This window comes from Sciurus vulgaris (assembly GCF_902686455.1).
Source record: "Sciurus vulgaris genome assembly, chromosome: X".
NCBI lineage: Eukaryota > Metazoa > Chordata > Mammalia > Rodentia > Sciuridae > Sciurus > Sciurus vulgaris.
Genome location: NC_136471.1, coordinates 40,981,514 through 40,997,047, shown reverse-complemented (window position 1 = coordinate 40,997,047; position 15,534 = coordinate 40,981,514). Strand labels below are relative to the sequence as shown.

The window sequence follows — 15,534 nt, the reverse complement described above, 5'->3', positions numbered from 1 at the left end:
AAAGCTACAGAGCTAAGAAGCAGCAGACCTGAGATTTGAACACAGGAAGTCTGACCCCAGAGTCTCACATACACAAAGTGTTCCAGTATATGTGTAGCTTTGTTATTCAAAGACAGATGGTCCCTGTGAAGAATTGGTGAACAAAATTTTTGCCAAACAGTGGCCAGCATTTGAAGCTCATAAAATTGGAGGTCTGAGCAAATATGGCCCTAATGGCCCTCTGCTCACTCAATGGAGATCGAGATATGTATGCTCCTTGGGGAAAGTCTTCAAGATTCAAAGAAAAGAATCAATAATTATGGAATGTTATTAAGCTCAGGATGTTCTGCCTAGGGTCTAGCTGTAGGTTCAGAGTGGAGCAGCTTCTGTTCTAAGTTTTGGCCTGAGAAGAAAACTAAGATTCTCTCCTGGGTGTTTTCCAGTTGAGGAGAAATAAATCTTGAACCCAGGAATCTGCAAGTGCAAGGGACTTTTATGGTTACATCAAAAGCTGGCTCTTCTTTCTCAGTATTTATTTTCCCTCTTTCCACTTTTCTTTTAGGAAAGGGGAGAAGTGAATAAAGAAGGAAGGTGATTAATCATTTAGATACTCCATATCCTTACCTTCCAGCATCATATTTCTTCCATGGTGGGTAATTCTGGCTCCAACATTGGAGGAGAATACACACACTAAAAAAGCCTGAGGCACTTCTGGTTTCAGCTTTTTGATAGAAATATTCTAGAGTGACTTCTCCAATTATAAACTCAAAGAATGCTGGATAAAGTGTGGGAAAAACTGAAATAAAGAAAAGAAATTGCCCATGGGCAAAATACAAAGATTGATCCTAATGGCATACCAATAAGTTCTTGACCCCCCCCCCCCCCCAGAGTTGCTGTGGTGGAGTTGGAAGAGATCTAGGCCAGCCGAAAAGGGAATATTTACATAGTGATTGTGGAGCAAAACTAAACCTCTAATTCTACATACATGCTCAACTACCACTCAAGAGTCAGTACAAAAGAAAGATACTTTCTTCTTTTTTATAACAATTATGGAATGCTGCATGAATTTGTATGTCACCCATAATGGTTTGGATATTAGTTGTCTCCTGAAAAGCTCATGTGACAATGCAGAAAAGTTCAGAGGCAAAATGATTATATTATGAGATTCATAACCTAATCAGTAGATTGATCCATTTGGTTATTAATAATTTGAATGGATTACTGGGTGGTACCTGTAGGCAGGTGGGGCATGACTGGAGGGAGTAGATTATGGAGGGCATGACCTTGGAAATTATATCCTGTCTGTAACTCTCCTGGGGTTCTCTCTCTCTGTTTTCCTGGGTGCCATGAGCTGAGCAGGTTTCCTCTGCTATGAACTTCTCCCAAGATGTTCTGCCTCATCCCAGGCCCAAAACAATGGAGTCAGCCAACCATGAACTGAGACCTCTGAAACTGTGAGTCCTACATGAACTTTTCTTCCACTAAGGTGAATTTATCAGGCATTTTTATCACAGTGAAGAATAGCTAACTAACTCATCATCTTTGTGCATGGCCATGCTAATCTCCTCTGTGTAGTTCCAATCTTGTATCCATTCTGTTGCAGCTAGCACAGAACAAAGATGTTTTCTGACAAAGAATTAGATAATTTACTATTCATAGGGGTGCTGCACTTAGAGTTAGGCTGAACCTGGGGAAGCTGGAAAGATTGAAAAATAGTCCCCACCCTATGACAACCTTTGCTGAGAATTTCACTGGTCTAAACACTGACATAAAAGTGGGTATTGAATACACTGACCTTTGCTTTTCCACAATTTCTTCTTATATGTTCTAAAAATTTTTAGTAACAGCTTTATCAAGATATAATTCACATACCATATAATTCACCTATTTAAAGTGTATAATTCAATGTCTTATAGTATATTCACATATTTGGGCAATGACCACCACATCTTAATTTTAGAACATTTTCATCATCCCCAAAAGAAACTCCATACCCATTAAATAGTCACTCTTCATTTTCCTCTCCTCCCTGTCCCTGGAAATCATTCATTTACTTTCTGTCTCTCTAGGTTTACCTCTTATGGACATTTTGCACAAATGGCATCAAATATTATGTAGCCTTTTGTGACTGACTTCTTTCCTTTAGCATATTTTTTCAAGGTTTAGCTGTGTTACAGTATATGTTAGTACTCGATTCCTTTTTCTAACTGAATAATATTCCATTGTATGTATATTCTACATTTTCTTATTTTTTTAACTTATACTTTTTAAAATTAGTGTCTTGTGGATGTACATGATGGTGAGATTCAACATGGTGTATTCATATATGTACATGGGAAAGTTAGGTCAGGTTCATTCCACTGTCTTTCCCTACCCCGTCCCTCCATTCTTTTTTTCACTCCTCTTTGTCTACTCCACTTCTATTCTTTTTCTTTTACCGCCCCCCCCACCCCACATTTTGGATTAGTTTCTGCATTTTGTTTTTTACATTCATCAGTTAATTGACATTTGTGTTTCCATCTTTTGGTTATTATGAATACTGCTGCTATGAACTTTCATGTACAAGCTTTTGTATGAACATAGGTTTTCATTTTATTAAACAGTTACCTAGGAGTAGAATTGCTGAGTATGTGATAGTTCACCATTTGCATAATTGCCAAACATTTTTTCCAAAATGTTGGACCATTTTCCTTTCCCACAGTGTGTGAAGATCCCATGATTTCCATATCCTGGCCAACACTCCTTATTGTCTGACTTTTTGATTGTCACTATCCCTGTGAGTATGAAGTGATATTTCAGTATGATGTGAATTCATTTCCCTCATGGATGACGTTGATCTTCCCTCTAATATATTTTAATTATAAACTCAACCATCCTGTAACATAGTACCATGAATATTGTTGGAAGACTCCACTTCTGGAGAACATGGTGGTAATATGCTCCTCTTGCTTTCTAGCCCACCTCAATTGTGCTATTGTTCTCAACTGTTTAAGGATCAGGTACAGGGGTTTAGGAAGACAGATTCTCCTGACTGGCTTAGACCTGCAGCAGTTTTCTTTTAAATGATGCCATTTACAACAATAACTGCCTCAGAACAAAGGTGAGTGTGGGCCTGTATTTTGGGATTTGCTGAAGTCCAGAAAACTTAGCCCTAAATAGAATCCTCAGGGAAATGTGGTTGCTGTCTTAAAGATTCTTTCTCCTTTTGTCAAAACCTAAAAAAACCTGAACAAATAATTCACTGCTATTGCAATGACTCATTGGGCTAGGACCCTTTCTTCTTCTGAAACCACTCAGAATTTCCCCATAACCTGACCACCAAACATTAACTACCTCTACCCTGAGAGGGAGGGAGGAAGCAAGAGAGTGAGAAGAGAAGGAGAAGAAAATAAGATGAAAATATGTACTCTAATTCTAGCTGTGCCTGTGACCACCTTGTGACTTTGAGGAAGGCACTTGGCCATTTGAGGAAGGCACTGGGCCTCAGTTACCTCATCTGTGCCATGGTTAGATTCTCATTAGGGAGACAGGCTAGGTGATACTTTCCATTCTATTTGGACATGCTCTGGATGTGGAGAGGGGTTTAAGCGGCCTGGGGAGAAGACTGTTGGGGCCACAGTCCAGTCTGAGCCATTGCTAGAGGGCAGCATTGTATCAATAATTACTCTAATAATGCTGGCTGGGGTGCAGTCATCTCAGGATAATTTGAAACTGTAGTTTCTTCCTCTCCCATAAATGACATTCTTCTGAAGGGAAAGTAATTTCTGAAAAAGTATAGACAAACCAGAGGGAGAAGAATGTTTTTGGCCCCCTACAAATTTCGTTGTTCATTACCAAATTCAAGACAGAAAAAGATTTTGCATTTCTATTTCTTATCAAGCCTCTTTGCTTTAGGTCTCCTTTGGATACAGATACACAGATATCTTTTCATCTTTGGAAATACCATCAGTACTACCAGGGAAAGGTTCTGATACATCCGAAACCTCTTCCAGAGGTTTGAATCACAAATTTGGTGACAGAATTTCTTACCAGAGTATTTATTATTTTCAGACTCTTCCTTCTTGGCTTATACTTATTACAACTCAAAACACTGGAATACTTTAAGATATGGATCTGTTAGAAAGAATCATCTGAAAGTTTCCAATTAAATCTTTTGGTTCTTATATTTAACAGTGATTGGCTAATTTTCTGCATGTCAATGTGACATCTCAAGTCTGAAGACAACAAACATATATGACTGCAAAAACTACTCAAAACTTATATTTCTGGCTTTCTCTCTTTGGCAATTGCATGTTCTTCAGTCCGTTATGAAGTGGCAACCTCAATATGCACACGGGGTTGCCTCAGGGGTCAACTTGCACATAAAGACAGTCTCTTATTGCTCTTCAAGTGAAAAAATGAATTATACACATTGTTATCAAGAAGGGATATACATTTCTACTTACCTGTGTATCCCGGTTACTGGTAGTGGCTGCTCAGTATATTGATGAGAAGGATTCTTAGATCACATTTAGGATTTACGTAAGAGAGAGACACATGAGCAATTACAGAGAGTTTCCAACTTGGGAGTCTGGTCTTAAGTCTTTCAACTTAACGAAATTCATATTCAATTCATACGAATCACGTAGAAACTATACTTTCAATTTTGAATTTGGATCTTTCCCCAAGATGGTAACATGTGGTATGATACTCTCATGATGCTAGCAATGGCAGTGAACCGAAGCTCCCAGTCAGCTCTCTACAATCATAAGGAGAACTCCTGATATTCTACAGTATACTGTGTTGATGAGCTACAATGCTTGGTAGGTTAGGCATATTAGTGCATTTCAACTTACAATATTTCCAACTTATGATGAGTTTATTGGGATGTATCCTCATTGTAAATCAGAGAACATGTGAAATTAGTAATCTGTTAAGAAGAGAAAATTGACAAATTGAGAAAATTGTCATCTGTAAGGTAAAGTCATGCAAATGATTTTAATTTATTAATAATTATAATAAGGAAAATAATTAAAAAAATCAAAGTAGAATAGCATTGAAAGGAAACTGGGATATCTCAAAGACCTAGGCTATGGCTTTTCCTGAAGGGGAGTATAAGTGGTCCTCAAACATTCCTAGAATCAGGGACTTGAATGCTACCAGTATTCTGGTTTTTAAACTTTCATTTCTCATCTCTGCATCTCTATTTACATTGACTTACTTCCTTTCTCTCTACAAGGTGAATTTTCCCACATGATGGACAATTTGGCCCTCTAGACCTGTGCTGTCCAGTATGGTAACCACCAGTTACATGTGACTATTGAGTGCTTGAAATGTGAATAGTCTGATGGAGATGTGCTGGCTGTATGAGGAAAACATACACTGGATTTTGAAGACTGAATACAAGGGAAAAAAATAGAAAATACCTCAATAATTAAGAAAACATTGATTACATGTTACATGTTACATCAATAACATATTGGATGTACTGAGCTAAGAAAAATATATTATTAAAATTAATTTCATATGTTTCTGAATGTGGCAATTAGAAAATTTAAAATCATATACTTGGTTCACATTAGGTATCTGTCAGATAGCACTGCTGTACAGCATTACAACTTATAGCTACATGGAGAGTAATTGTATTTTCTTTGATCAAATCATAAAAAGTGAGAGAAAAGGGCCTTATTGGTGAAGCTGATCCAAATGCACAACTCTAGTGCCTTCCTATATGGCCCATGGTGTAGGGTCATATGAGTGTGTGGCAGCTTCTGCTGGGACATAAAATTGGGGTGGGCAGAGAGACAATGTCAAGAGGAGTAGAGGAGACTCCTGGGTAGATAAAGCAGTGGTATCCTCCAACCTGGAATCATCCTAAATGCCTTTTCTTTACCCTCAAGCCCCCATGGCCAATTGTATATCAAGTTCCATTGACTTCACCTTCATTTACTTTTCTCCATCCTTGATGTATCTATCATTCTGTTAGTTCAGTGACTGTTATTTTAGAGCTAAGGCAGTCACTGGTAAGTGACATTTCAAGAAATTTAATATTCAGCTCAATGACTTTCTCCCTGCAAGATAGGCATTGGGAAAATATTCACTTATTTCTAAGCAAAATGGTCCAAATTACATCTGGATTCTGACACTCATCCTGAATTTGACTAGGGATAAGTCACTTAGCTTTTTTGGAAGTCAGTGTTTACATCTCTAAATTGGGAATAGTATGAATCCTGCTTTCTAGACTCACTGATGATAAAAAAAATTGTCATTGAAGATCCTTAAACATGCAAAGTATTATTGACCTGTCTCATGACCTCCAACCAGGTGTTGCAAAGTAGAAGTACCAAGGAAGTTGTGTCTTCTCAAATGTTCTTGATCCAGACTTCACTTTTGTAAATATGGTCATATTCAAGAAGTCTGAAATGATAATGATATTCACAGTTTTCTTTTTCAGTTTTGATCACATCTTCTCCCTCCATTTTATCCTTTCCTGATATTTCTAAATTATACTCTACTTCCCATTCTGAATCCAATAATATTTCCTACCTTCTAAGATGTGAATTTATACCTTGTTTTCACTTATACTCCAACGAATTTGGAGCAAAAGGGACAAATGACAGTTCGATTTACTCAAGCAGCTAGATATTTTAAAGCAAGCAATTCAATACAAACCACTGGTTAATTGCAAAATTATTAGCTAGCTGTTTTAAACTTTAAAACCAGTTATTTGACATATTACCAACTTCTTTCCTCAGAAATGCTTTGGAATTCTAGATCTAACCTTAGATGTAGTTAACAGTGCTGTTTTATTTCATGCATCCATGCTCTCTGATAAAATTCTCTGATTCCTCACCTCAATTCAGATACTTCTTTCCTAAAATCTCTGATGAGAAAATCCATCTACCTTAAAATGATCAAGTTATGTGATCTTTGGTAATTACCCTAGAATCTATGAGAAACTTCTGGTGATGGTTTAAGAAAAATGTGAGGCTTTACCAGAATGGGGATCTGAGTGTTCATAAGGCCAAGATCTCAACTTCTCTCATGGCCTTGAATTAAGTTATTTTCCCTCTGGAAAGATATTGTTCACTGTTATCCAATACTGGGGAAGGCCCTAAAGAGTGAAAAATCTGATTCTGAGTTTAAACTGTTCCTACCCCATGACTGGGATACAGATATATACTTGAATTCAAAACTACTTGCACAAGGGACTAAAAAACATACTGGGAGAGAATTCATAATAGTGGAGAAAGGTTAAATTGCACTGTCTTAGTGTGGGAGAAGAGGATTGATTTGGAAGACATAGTGGTATCCCACTTTGCTGTGTCCTAACTAGGCACTCATCTGACAGAGTATAAACAAAATGAGAGACTCATTCCCTCTAATTCACCTTAGACTCCATGCAGCTTTGGACTCTTGAGGACTCCAAGTAGCAGCTCAATGGAAACCTATAAGTGCCCAGTGGAAGTGACAGTGCCCAACAGATATAGTGCTATACAGCAAAATCCTGTTATAAAGACAATGGAGTGGAATCTCAGAATGGCTAAATGAGTGTCAGTATCACAAAAGAATAATCCATGTTTTGTTGACTCTGGTCCCTAGCCTTTGCAAATAATTTTTTTTTCTGAGAGTTCTGGACAGTGCCTCACAGGTATGAACAAAAACTATAGTTAGAAAACATTTTATGTCTGCCATTTTCTTCTTTTGCCTTCTAGCAGGCTTTCATAGACACTGCCCCAACCCCAACTCCTGAAATGAGCACACAAATAGGAACCCTGACAGGAGCAGAGATTATTCCTTGGCATTTGAATTAATATCAGAATTTATAGACCTTGATTCAAATGGTCCAATGTTCAAAACATACGAACCATGTGTGAAAGCCAATTTTTTTGATCTGGGAAGACAGATGTGGGGTGAAAACTGACCCAAATAGAAATGGGATTGCAAGGATTTGGAGCTACAGTTCTTAAGTACATTGAGCCAAATGAGGATAGCTTAATGTAAAAGAAATAATTGCTTCATGATATTAAATTTAAGGGATTTTGTTTGTAACATTTGGTTTACTGATCTGTTAAGCCTTCAAGATAGCACAGAACATCAAGTTATGTCTTTACTTCTGACACCAGGAGGTGCATCCTTGAATGCAGCTTTCCAAAGTGTCCTAGAAGGTTCTCACTATTGCTGCTGCTGCTGCTGTGGCTCTCATGTGGCCTTGCTACTGAGGATTCTTCTTCTATTCTGGGTCCCCCAGCTTCTAACTTTTCCGCTTTACCCAAACTCTGTCATAGTGACTGTTTGAGTTGATAGGATAGTGATTAACATATGTTCTTACTGGGACACAGGTAATTCATATGTGTGGAAAACTTGAGGAACTCACATTCAGAAGCATGTATTATTGAAAAGATAAATATGCCTACCTTGATTTAAACATTATGCAATGTATTCATGTATGGAACATTATGTGGTACCCCATTAATATGCAATATTTTTATGTTTTTACATTTCAGTAAAGAATATATTAAAGAAGAAACATGTTAGCCATTCATTCATTGAACATTTACTGAACAACTAATGTATATTAATCTATCATAAGTGTTTATTGACTACATACATAATTAAATGAACACCTAATTACAAGTGTGTGACTATGTTTCTCTTCAGATGCCCTGAAAATAAAACTGATTTGGGTAATGTTATGGCTTGAATATTTCTCCCCAAACTTCATGTGTTGGAAACTTAATCCTGAAATTCATAAGTTAATTGTATTTGGAGGTGGGGCCTTCGGGAAGTATTAGGCTTAGATTGAGTTCATGAGGCTGTGACCCCTATGATGGCATTAGTGGCTTTATAAGAAGAGGAAGAGAGATTTGAGTTAGCATGCTTGTTTGGTCTCACCATGTGATGCTCTCCACCATGTTATGATGCCACAAGAAAACACTCACCAGACATTGGCACCACACTCTTCAACTTTCTAGCCTCCAGAACTAGGAGCTAAATAAACCTCTATTCTTAAAATAACCTGATCTGTGTTATTCAGTAATAGCAACAGAAAATGGAATAAGATAGGTATTTTTCCTTTGGTATATATTCTTCTTCCTCTATATAACTCCTTCCCATTCCATGTAAAATTATTGTGGATAATCTTGGAGAGACCCAAGTATGGTTGGCAAATAAATGGTTCCCTAATGTTGTTCACATTGTTTGCCTGGACACTGTAAATATGTTAGATTAAGTGGCAAAGGGAAATTAAGGTTACAGATGGAATTGAGGCTGCTGACCAGTTGACACTGAGATGGAGAGGTTACCATGGATTATGTGGGTAACCCAATGTAATCACAGGGTTCTTATAAGAGGAAGAGATAGAAGAGGGAGGAACAGAGTCATGTAGCATGAGAAAGGCTGGGCCCAATGTTGCTCTCTATGAATATGTGAGAGGTCACTACAGGTGACCTTTAGAAGCTGGAAACGGCACAGAAGGAGGTCATCTCCTAGAGCCTCTAGAAAGATTACAGTCCTGATTATTATTGACTTAAATCAGTGAGATCCATTCTGGTCTCTGACCTCCAGAACTGTGAGGTAATAAATTTGTGCTATTTTATTTTTAAAAATTTTTTTGATTCATTGTACACAAGTGGGGTAAAACTTTTCATTTCTCTTCTTGCACATGATGTAGAGTCACACCATTTATGTAATCATATGTGTACATAGGGTAATGATGTTTGTTTCATTCCATTATCTTTCCTTCCCCACCCGCCTCAAATCATCAAGTTGGTGATAATTTATTACAGCAGCAACGAGAGAGAACACATGGAATGTAGTCTTTGAATCACCTCTTTAAGAGCCCCCTATTCCTGATGATGGGCAGAATCACAAACTCTGAGGCAGGAGTCCCCTGTGCTTCTCCTTTGCTAGCAAAGCAATAAACCTTTTTCCTTTTTTTCAAAATTGTGTCCTCATTATTGGATTGGCATCGGGAACAAGAACAGAGATTTGGCAATAAATTTGGCACCCAAGATGGGACTCGAGAGCAGTTCTCACTTCAGCTTTCTTGGGAACCCCATTTCCATGCTGAGGATGTAAAGCAGTTGGTGAACGTGCTGAGAGCTAACTGTAGGATAGTTAGGAGATGGGTGAGTTTTCCTCCAGTGGAATCAGAGAAGCTACTCCTGTGAGTAAAGGGAGGGACTGAGGGACCATCCCAGCAGCTGCTGAAGCTCCTTTTGCTTTGGAGAACTCCTGCCTTCTCTCCCTGAATGGTACACGTTGCTCTGTCCTGGTCTATTTTGAGAAAAAGGAAACTGAACTCAGGACAGTCATGACGACTTTGGCCATTTGCATGATTCCTGCCCTATGTATGCCTTGTCCAGCCACTGGTCATCTGCCACCGTGGACCTCTGAACTGGACTGCTCTGATACTGAATACCCTTAATTGGCCATGCCCCACCTAATAGAGAATAAGGACTTTGGCTTACTCCCCCCAACTTTGCCCTCTTACAGCAGGAAGCAGCTTGTAGATGTCATCATCCATTTTTCCATAGCAATGTAATGTAGAAATTGACAGTTCAGGAAATGTAACAGTGTCCGCTCTATGCTTTGAATGTAGCCCTTGATGCTCTGTCATTGCAAGTTATTTTAAAAATGAACTTGTTTCTTTCTCTTCCTCTCTGCCTGCTACTCCCTAATTTCTTCCCTTCCTTAATCTCAGGGGAAACAGGGTTACCTTTCTTCCCCAGTTTAGGCAGATTTATTGTCCTTGAGTACACACTCACCATGGGAATTAAGTGGTCTACACTTTGGGAATGGTACTAGAAGATCTCAAAAATGACTGTCTCCCAAATTTACAAGTGAATTGCAACTCTAAAAAAGAACACATGGAAAGTAGCCTTTGAATCACCTCTTAAAAAGCCCACTGTTCCTGATAATGGGCAGAATCACAGTCTTGGACAGGAGTTCCCTGTGTTTCTCCTTTGCTAGCAAAGCAATAACACTTCCTTTTCCTTTTTCTCAAAAAAATAAAGAAAACTAATAGATCAAGGAACTGTCTAAATCATCGATTCTCAACCTTGATGACACAATACAATCAATCACTTACATAGTTTTAAAAATCTTTAGTCAGGTTAATTCCTAGAACAATCAGAAACCCTGGAGGTAAGCCTTAGGCATCAGTATTGTTTATAATTCCACAAATAATTCCAATGTAGAGCAATACTGGGAATTATTGATCATGAAAATCTTATTTGGCTAAGAATGAACTCTTCTTGCTTATTTCTATCAGTTTATCTTACAGTGGGACAAGGAAAGGTCAAAAGAAATGCAATATCAAGAACCTCTGGGCCTTGAGGTCGAGAGAGAAGAGCTTAATATGACCTCCAAAACAGTTATAGCAAAAGGTAAAGTGTGGTCAAAGGCTCACCTCTAATCTCTATTTTGGCAGATCCAGCCTCTTCTGAATGCCTGAGTATGTATTTTATGTTTAAAATAATTTATTTATATGACAAGTAACATATATATATATATATGTATTTATGGAGTAAACATTTAAAAAAATTATTTTAAACTTATAAATAATTGTATAAATTAATGTGATGGAAGGTAATATTTTGTTGTATATTGTGAAGTGATCACATTAGTCTAATATATCTCACTTTACATACTCATTGTTTCTTTGTGGTGAGAACATTTAAAATCTACTCTTAGCAGTTTTAAAATGTGCAATAAGTTATTACTAACTATAGTCACTATGCTGTGCAATAGATCACCAGAACTTATTCCTTCCATCTAAATAAATTTATACCCTTAGGTGAACATCTATCTTTTACTGGTAGACCTCCCACCCTCATCCTCTGGTAACCAAAATTAGTCTTTCTGTTTCTATGAGTTCTACTTTTTAGATTCCACATATAAGTGAGAATATCTATTATTTGCCTTTTTATGACTGACCTTTTTCATTTAACATAATGTCCTATAGATTCACCTGTGTTGTCACAAATCTTGGCTATTGTGAATAGTCCTGCAATGGACACTATAGTGCAGATATTTCTTTGACATATTGATTTCAATTCCTTTGGATATATACACAATAGTGAGATTACTAGTTCATATGGTGGTTCTATTTTTGGTTTTTTGAGATCTTCCCATTGTTTTCCATAATGATTATATTAATTTAGATTCATACCAACAATGTATAAGAGTTTCCTTTTCTCCTCACCAACACTTATGATTCATCTTGTTGATAACAGCCATTCTAAACATGAGGTGATATCGCACTGTGGTTTCAATTTTCATTCACCTGATGATTAGTGATGTTGACCATTTTTCATACACCTATTGGCAATTTCTATGTCTTCTTCTGAGAAATGCCTATTCAGGTCCTTAGCACATTTTAAAACTGGGCTATTTGTTTTCAAGCTACTTTGTAGTTTGAGTTCCTCATAAAATTTGAATACTTAGCAAATATATTCTTCCAATCTGGGTTGTTTGTTCACTTTGTTGTTTCTTTTGCCGTACAACAGCTTCATAGTTTGAGTCAATCCCATTTGTCTATTTTTGCTTTTGTTGCTTATGCTTTGTGGGTTGTATTGAAGAAATCATGTCTTAGATCAATGTCGTGGAGCTTTCCCCCTATACCTTCTTCTAGTATTTCCATAGTTTTAGGTCCTACATTTAAGTCTTTTATCCAGTTTTGTTGATATTTCTTTATGGTGTGGCGGTAAAGGGATCCTCTCGAGGTTACTCCTCGTGGGGAACTTTCTGTTTGGAATGATTCCTTCTCCACTTCAACTTTGTGTTCAAGTAGTGTTTTGAGGTCTGGGTGGGGTTTTTTTAGCCCCCACCCCCGGCCCTCTCCTTTTCAAGGGTGTGCGGAATTCAGAGGATGAGTGGAGAGTGGGCTTGGCCGGAACTAAATCAGTGGAGGTAAGGGGGGATTGGAGGATCTTCGGCATTGGCCCCTTCAGCCTAGCGAACCCACTTTATTTTTAGTCGAGCAAAAGCTGCAGAGGGAGCATTCTTTTTAGGATGTCTGTTCTGCTGGCCCCGATTTTTGGGTTGGATGCTTGAGAGCTTTGTTTCCCTTGTTCTGATGGTGGACCAACTGGGTCTGAATCAACTCCCTCCCTTTTCGTCTTCCTCCCCATTTTCCAACCAGACAAAAAGGGGAGTTGGAGGGCTGAGAAAGAGCTAGTCATCTGGCATGCTGTCAGACAGGGGTGGGTATGAGGGGAACAGCTGTTTTGTGAACCTTCTGGAGGATGGCACGAGCTCTGGACACTTCAGAAGTCCTTAGCTAGAGACATGGGCGATACGGATCAATTCATAAACAACTTGGAAGTCCAACTTAGTTCAGAAGGTGGCTCAATGCAGATATTCAAACAGGTCGCTGGTCTTTTTCAGGTCAGAGATCCCGCTGAGACAGCAGATGGAAGTAATATGGCATCTCCACCACTCCTGGATGCCAGCCCCATAGAGAACCCAGCCCTAATTAAAGATACCAAGATTGAGCCCCCTAGAAGAACTTCAAGCTAATGATTTCAACCTGCCCCAGGTGGAACCAGTTGACCTCTCCTTTCACAAACCCAAGGCTCCTCTCCAGCCTGCTAGCATGTTGCAATTTCCAATACATCCTCCCAAGCCATAGTCTGCTCCCTGGGTTCTTGTTGTGTCCACTTCAACATCTGAAACCAGCACTTCAGCAAACATCCCTACTATTCTAACTCCAGACTCTATCCTGGCCTCCTCTTAGGAGACTGGTGGCCTGCAGATATTGCATGTGATTCACACTATCCCCTCAGTCAGTCTGCCAAATAAAATGGGTGGACTGAAAATCATACAAGTGGTGGTGCAGTCCCTGCCCATGGTGTCTACTAGTTTTCCTACAAATGGGGGCCCTGTTGCCATTTCAGTCCCCCTCACTGGAGGAGATGGCAAAAATGCTGGATCAGTGAAAGTTGATCCCACCTCCATGTCTCCACTGGAGACACCAAGTGACAGTGAAGAGAGTATAATTGAGAGTGGATACTCAGCCTTACACAGTCTGCAGGGGACTCCAGCAAGGACCAGCAACAATTGCCCAATTACAGAGGGAAAAGAGTCACTTGGACTTGAAGAGAAGACAGATTGACCAATGTGACTTTGCAGGATGTATCAAAGCATACACCAAAAACTCTTACCTGAAAGCTCACTGCAGAATCCATACAGGAGAGAAGCATTATAAATGCACCTGGGAAGGCTGCTTCTGGAAATTTGCTTACTCAGATGAGCTCACCTGCCATTTCTGAAAGCACAACAGGCATCAAGCCCTTCAAGAGTACAGACTGCAACTGAAGCTTTTCTTGCTCTGACAACCTGTCCTTGCACGGTGGGCGCCATGATTCCATGGGAACTCCATGGGCCACACTAGAGGAGCTGCACTGGTCTCTTTCCTGTGTGTGTGTGCTGAGGTCAAGACCATTTCTTCCTCTTGGACTTCGACTTGCCTCTGGGATGGGGTTGGAGGATCCTACTGAGCCAGGTTGAGGAGACTGGAGAAAAAAATAACTGGTCTCCTATGGGACTCTTCATATTCTACCTTCCTCTCTCCACTGTCCAGACTTCAGTTTTTTCAACCTCCACATGGATTGAATTCCAGTGTGGCACATATGGCTGCCCCTGTCCCAATACCCCTTCCCCAAAATAGACATTTTTCTTACAATAACAAAACAGGAATCAAACTCAAGTCTGTGAACAAAAATATGCTGCTTTTCCCTCTCTTTTTTCTCTTGTCTTCTAGAACTGTTATACATATTTATATATAAGCATATATATGTGTGTATGTACATATACACACACATATATATTTTTAATCGGTACTTATAGGCAGTTGGTGGTGTCCTGAAATGACTTTTCTCAAGTTCCAGATTGGGGGGGCATAACAATGTAGTGGATTGCTAAGATTTACAGGAATTTTGGTCTGAAGTATAGGGCGCATTCTCAGTAAATAAAGTGAATCTCACACCAAACTTAAAAGTTTTATAAATACAATTCAATATCTTCTTACAGTTTGGTTTTCAGACAGTCCTGGTGCTTCTTAAGTCCATCAAAAGGAATGAAGGGATCTTCTTGTCCTCTCCTCTTTCTCCTCCTGCTCCTTTAAGACTCAAGATTTTGTGGCACAGTTACATTCTTTCTTAGGTTAAATTTGGACAAATATTCAAAGCACACAAAGACAGGTCAGTAGGGAGAAAAGTGTTCCAGGAAAATATGTTGGGCAGTGACAGGAACAAGAAGACCTGGGACATCCTGAGAACAAATAGAAGGTGACTTCAATTTGGATAGAATATTAAAAGTGCTGTCAATCACAAACCTCATTCAAATGCCAGCCTTTTGAGACAACATCTTGAGGGGCTTCACTGTACCATTTATTCTTTTATTTACATAAAGAAACCATACAGTATATGATGAGAAATCACACTAAGGCCATGTTATACAGAGGTGAGGGATTGGAAGAAAGGAATTATGTTCACTTCATGGCATTATTGACATTCATTCCTGTGTTTTGAATGGACTATAAGGGGCTTTTGTGAAAACTGACATACAAAA

General features: G+C 38.8%; 1 pseudogene across 1 annotated transcript; it reads left to right on the top strand.

Annotated features, from left to right (window-relative positions):
- The first annotated feature begins 13,251 nt into the window (after window positions 1-13,251).
- On the top strand, window positions 13,252-14,472 carry LOC306651551 (Krueppel-like factor 8; annotated as a pseudogene). The gene has a single exon. The product of its transcript is annotated as a Krueppel-like factor 8 (transcript).
- The last annotated feature ends 1,062 nt before the right edge of the window (window positions 14,473-15,534 follow it).